At 37.8% G+C, this 5,903-nt stretch overlaps 1 long non-coding RNA gene across 1 annotated transcript; it reads left to right on the forward strand.

Moving 5' to 3' along the window:
- The first annotated feature begins 504 nt into the window (after positions 1-504).
- Positions 505-3,221, forward strand: LOC142170547 (uncharacterized). Its single transcript, XR_012699781.1, has 3 exons — positions 505-543; positions 2,999-3,064; positions 3,184-3,221. It is a non-coding gene; the product is annotated as an uncharacterized LOC142170547 (long non-coding RNA).
- The last annotated feature ends 2,682 nt before the right edge of the window (positions 3,222-5,903 follow it).

A 5,903-nucleotide genomic window follows, 5' to 3' on the forward strand; every position in this document is an offset into this window, starting at 1 on the left:
ACCGAAATACCGAAAATTCATACTACTAAGCCCAATTATAGGCCCATGCGGCCAGCCCATGCATCCCCACAGTCCACTAACACCAAGGCCCAGCTCCCTCAAGCCTCTCAACTCCCAACCCAAGCCCCGTAGAATTACCCAAGTCAGATTAACCAAGCCTGAGCCCTGAAGCCACTACACAGTACACATTACATTACTCATTAGGATTTAGGGCTTCGTTAATGCTTAGACCTTAGTTGCTTATTGCCTTCAGACTCAGAGTTCAGACTTCACGCTTCGACTGGAGAAGTGGAGATATCATCGAGAAGAAGAAGACGAGAATCGAGTCATCGACTAGACAACTGGACGACTGAGACTCTGCGAGTCTAGGATATCACTTTATCACTTATCAGTCTGCGAGTAGACGATTCTCGTCTGCTTACTGCTTAGAATCGATTCGATTCCTCACTCCTCACAAATTCCGGGCAAACGAAGTGTCGAAGTCTTGAAAACGCTGCTGTCCTGTTCCAGTGTTCCGAGCTCGATTCAATTTCAATTTCAAAGGTATGTTTCGCTTTCTTTTGGTTGTACTGCTAATTGAATGAACTGCTGTTCCGAGCTTTTCGCTTTAGTAGGAAAATATCATCTGTATCACATTCATGCTGTTTAATTCATTTGTAGATTTTTGTTTCAAAATAACTGTTACTGGGATTGTTACTGATAGCTAGGTAGTTAAATTTGTAGATTTAGTTGTAGGGTAGCAACTAGAAAGGTAGTTAAATTGTTGATTGTTACTGATAGCTAGGTAGTTAATTTGTTGATTGTTCATTTATATTTATATTTGTTTTATTTTGTATAGATGGAAGATACAAGTAAAGTAAGTGATGTTGGTTCCAGTGAAAGTTTACCTATTACGGTAGATAGTAACACCAACACCATTGATACTCAAGATTCCAAGAAAAGGAAAGCAATGCAACCTAGGTCTGACGTTTAGAACCATTTTGATAAATTTGAGGTTAATGGGGTAGGGAAAGCACGGTGTCGATATTGTAAACAAGCTTATGCTGCTAATTCATCTAAGAATGGAACAACAGGATTGAAGAATCATTTGCTTAGATGCAAAGAATACCCACTTAAAATTGCAGAAGATAATAGTCAAACAAAGCTAAATTTTCAATTTTGCCAAAATGATGAAGGATCAATTTGGAAATTTGATCAAAAAGTGGTTAGGAGGGCCTTAATTGAGATGATAGTTACTGATGAACTACCATTTAGCTTTGTAGAAAATGAAGGCTTTAAGAAGTTTATGAGAAAAACTCAACCACTATTTCGTATTCCTTCTCGTAGAACAATAACAAGGAATTGTTATGAAGTTTACGGTGAATTGAGGCAAACTCTAAGAAGTTCTTTTAGAGAAGCACAACCAAAAATTTGCCTAACAACAGACACTTGGACTTCATTACAAAGAATAAATTATATGTGTTTGACAGCCCACTTCATTGATAGGGATTGGAAGTTGCATAAAAGAATACTTAATTTTTGCCCTATCACTAGTCATAAGGGTGAAGAGATGGCTAAAGCTATTAGGGATTGTTTGCTTGAATGGAAATTAGACAAGGTTTTCACTATTACTGTGGACAATGCTTCTTCAAATGATGTCACTGTCAAAGAATTGTCTAAACAGTTAGATATGTGGAAAACTAATATGATGAGTGGTAAACATCTTCATGTGAGATGCATGGCTCATATACTAAATCTAATTGTGCAAGATGGTTTGAAAGAACTTGATGCTTCTGTGACACGTGTTAGAAATATTGTGAGGTATGTGAGATCTTCGTCTGCAAGGACCTTAAAGTTTAAACAGTGTTGTGCACATGTAAAGGTAGAATGTACCAAAACGTTATGTTTGGATGTTCCTACCAGGTGGAATTCCACCTATTTGATGTTGGATACAGCTCAACACTTTGAAAAAGCCTTTGACAAGTTGCATCTTTTTGATGATGGATTTTCTGCATATCAATGTTCTCATCTTTGTGAAGATGGTGGTAATGCAGGTCCTCTTGAATCTGATGATTGGGTGAATGTGAGGAATGTTATAGAGTTTCTTGCACGATTTCACGAGCTAACTAAAAAAGTTTCAGGTTCACGTTATGTCACTTGTAATTCTCATTTTGAGGATGTATCTGAACTTTATTGTCATTTGAAAATGTGTTTAGCTAGTGAGGATGAACATTTGAGAAAAATGGCTCATCAAATGCAAGAAAAGTTCAAGAAGTATTGGGGTGAGCCTGAAAAGATGAATAAAATGATTTTTATTGCTTCCGTCTTGGATCCACGTAACAAATTTGAATATGTTGAGGGAGCACTTGAAGAACTTTTTGGGGAGGAAAAAGGGAAGAAAATAAATGGTGAGGTGTATGCTTATATGAATTCTTTGTTTGGAGAGTATCTAAAAAAGTATTCAACCAAATCTTGTCCTCAATCTCCATCTAGTTCTACTTCATCTAACAACACATCTAATACACCTAGTGGGAGTGTTATAAGTGCATCAAAAATAAGGACTAAGCTTAGCTTGAAGAAACAAAAGGAAGACAATGGAAATGGGGGTGCTAAATCGGAGTTGGATAAATACATTAGTGAAGAACAAGAGCCTTATAGTGAAGAATTTGATATCTTAAGTTGGTGGAAAACACATGCTCCCAGATTTCCTATTCTTTCGGAGTTGGCTCGTGATGTGTTGGCAATTCCAATTTCTAGTGTGGCGTCGGAATGCGCGTTTAGCACTGGTGGCCATATTCTTGATTCATTTAGGAGTTCATTGACTCCTAAATGTGTGCAAGCTCTTATTTGTCTTCAAGATTGGCTTAGAGAAGAGAAGAATCCTATTAATGTTGAAGAAGACTTGAAGTATCTTGAGGAAATCGAGCTTGGTAAGCTTTAATATTTGTGTGTATTTTAATTCAAAATAATATATCATGCTTTTTCTTTTGTATGACATATTTGGTTGTATTATCTTTAGATATGGAAAATAATGGAAGCACTACTAGCATTGTTTGATGTATAGTTGCAACTTGCATCTTGAGTGGTAAGTTTAATACTCTATTTGTTTGGTGATAACTGATAATGATATACTTAATATTGTGTAGTTCTGTCTTATTATCCTCAAACTATAATATTCTAACTTATGATTTATATTTTTTTTAGGTTCAAGTGCAATCATGCCCCGTGCTACTGCTCAACGCCCCGTGCTACTGCTCAAGAGTCATGACTGTTTGTTGAGGGATGCCCTCTCTGTTTTGTTGCACTATGTTTAAATGTTTAAGTGTTAAGACTGTGCAGACTTGCAGTTGGACTGTGTTGGACTTGTTAAGACTGTTTTTGTTGGACTGTGTTTAAGTTGTTGGAATTGTTGGACTGTGTTAAGTGTTTAACTCATTAACTGTGTAATCAGTACTGTGCAATTGGCAGTTGTGCAACTGTAGATATTATTCTGCAATTGCAAATGTTTTTTTTGCAACTGCAGATGTTATTCTTGTGCAGTAATATAGTTGTGCAACTGCAGATGACCAGATGTTATTCTTGTTTCACAGTTTCAGGCTTTCAGGTTTCACTTTCAGCCATGTGCACTGCTTTGTATATATCAGACTGAACAACTGCACAGGTTTCAGAATTATTGTATATATCAGACTGAACATTGTGCAGTTGTGCTTGACTGCTTGTGCACGTTCACGTTGTGGACTTGTGGTTGTGCACTTGTGCAGTTGTTTTACAGTTTTAGAGTGAAAATTATAGTGTCAAATTAGAGTGAAAATTACAGTGTTGGTGTTTTAGGCTTTCAGCCATGTGCACGTTCTTGTGCTGTGCATGTCCAAAGTCCAATTGTCCACTTATATATTGAAAAACAGTGCATAGTCCACTGTTTGTTACTTGTCACAGTTTCTGGCTTTCAGGTTTCAGCCATGTGCAGTTGTGCTTGACTGCTTGTGCACGTTCACGTTGTGCACTTGTGCAGTTGTTTTACAGTTTTAGAGTGAAAATTATAGTGTCAAATTAGAGTGAAAATTACAGTGTTGGTGTTTCAGGCTTTCAGCCATGTGCACGTTCTTGTGTTGTGCATGTCCAAAGTCCAATTGTCCACTTATATATTGAAAAACAATGCATAGTCCACTGTTTGTTACTTGTTAGCACAACACTTAAAACTTAGCAGTTAGCAATTAGCATTGATTGTTAAAAACCGAAACCGTACCGATACCGTACCGAACCAAAATAAGAAATACCGAACCGTACCGAAATAATTTGGTATGGTATTTGGTATACACAATTGATAAACCGAATACCGAAATACCGAACCGAAATTCTAAAAACCGAACCGAAATACCGAACGCCCACCCCTACTTCTAGCCACTCTTGGCCACTTAGGTTAATTTTCAAAAATAGCCCAATCTTGTCTTGCATATGTCCAATAGGAGGTGTGGTCTCACATAGTGTCTCGAGTCATTTAATCTGTTTGGTCTTATTTTTCTCATTCAGGTATGGATCCATGTACCAGGACTCGAGCATGATAGATACCCCAGGATCATTCTAGTCAAGACCATTTCATGCACGAGCTGCTTGAGGAAACTTTTTATTTTTTAGTCTATTTTATGTTGTCTTTTAATTATTAGTCTTGTACAGTAGTATCGAGTTTGTCAGTCAAGTTAAGATTTTCGAGTCTTATATTACTTCGTGTTCTGTATTTGAAAAACCAAAAAACTATAAATGAAAATTCCAAAAAGATTTTTATTTTTAGTTTATTTGTTCATTACTTTTTCCAGAACTACGCTTGATCTGATTCATGAGGGTCATGATACGTAGGTAACCTACATAGGGTTCGATCGAATCATTATTAAAAGAAAAAGAAGAGAAAAAAAAGAAGGAAAAGTTTTAAGATGTGAGAAATGAGAGGAAAGAAAAGAGTGACAATTAAAAAGAAAAGAGAGGAAGGAAAATGAGCAAGCCAAGAAGTATTAGAAAAGAAAGAAAAGAGAAAATTGAAATGAACAAAATTGGGATGATGCCAAATGACTTTGTGACCCTCGAAGTCATTCTAGAACCGTTAATTGTTGCTAGGGGCATTACACGCAATGTGATATTTCTATCTGATAAATTCCCTAATGCTAACATGTTGGCTTTTGCTCCCTTTTGCTACTTTCATTGTTATCATAACAGAGGGTGGTTAGTTTGTGGCATTTTGGCGAGTCATCTGCACAACATAAGGTCAAAGAGCAAGGTAGACATGGCTAGCAAAGACTTGGACACAAGAATTGTTGACCCGTCGAGGGAGATTTAGAAGTCGGAATCTGAATTGAAAGAGGATGTCCAAAGGTTGAAACAGCAGATGGCAAAAATGTATCAGTCTTGGATCAGGGGGCATCCTCCACCATCATTCCCCACCAACTACACTGAAAACCCTGCAACTATCTCACTTCTATCACAAGCCTAGGTTCCCACTACCGTTGACCTTTCCCCTTAGCATGCACTAGGCTTTACCCCTTACCACAATTACCCTGACACTTCCTCCCAAATTTTCCATGCTCCACCAGCCAAAACGACCTCATACCCTGCTCCAACATCTGCTCATATTTTTATAGCTCCTCCACCAGCTACTCTTCCTCGATCCTCTAGCGAGACTGTGTTCAAAGTCCCTGATGCCCAAGGAAAGAGACACAAGGAAAGTTTTAGGGAGTTTTGGTTCAGATGGAATGAACAAATTGCTCGGGTCACTTCTCCGATTAATAGAAAAGATGTTGTTGAGCCCCGCCAAAGACATGATCCAGTGGGCATTCCTACTAAACGCTTTTAACCTCAATACCGACCCCATAAATATCCTCGTGCTCCAGATAATCCTCACCAATGCTACTTTCCTCCACAAAATCCCTATAGTC

The sequence above is a fragment of the Nicotiana tabacum genome, chromosome 16, assembly GCF_000715075.1.
Source record: "Nicotiana tabacum cultivar K326 chromosome 16, ASM71507v2, whole genome shotgun sequence".
Classification (NCBI taxonomy): domain Eukaryota; kingdom Viridiplantae; phylum Streptophyta; class Magnoliopsida; order Solanales; family Solanaceae; genus Nicotiana; species Nicotiana tabacum.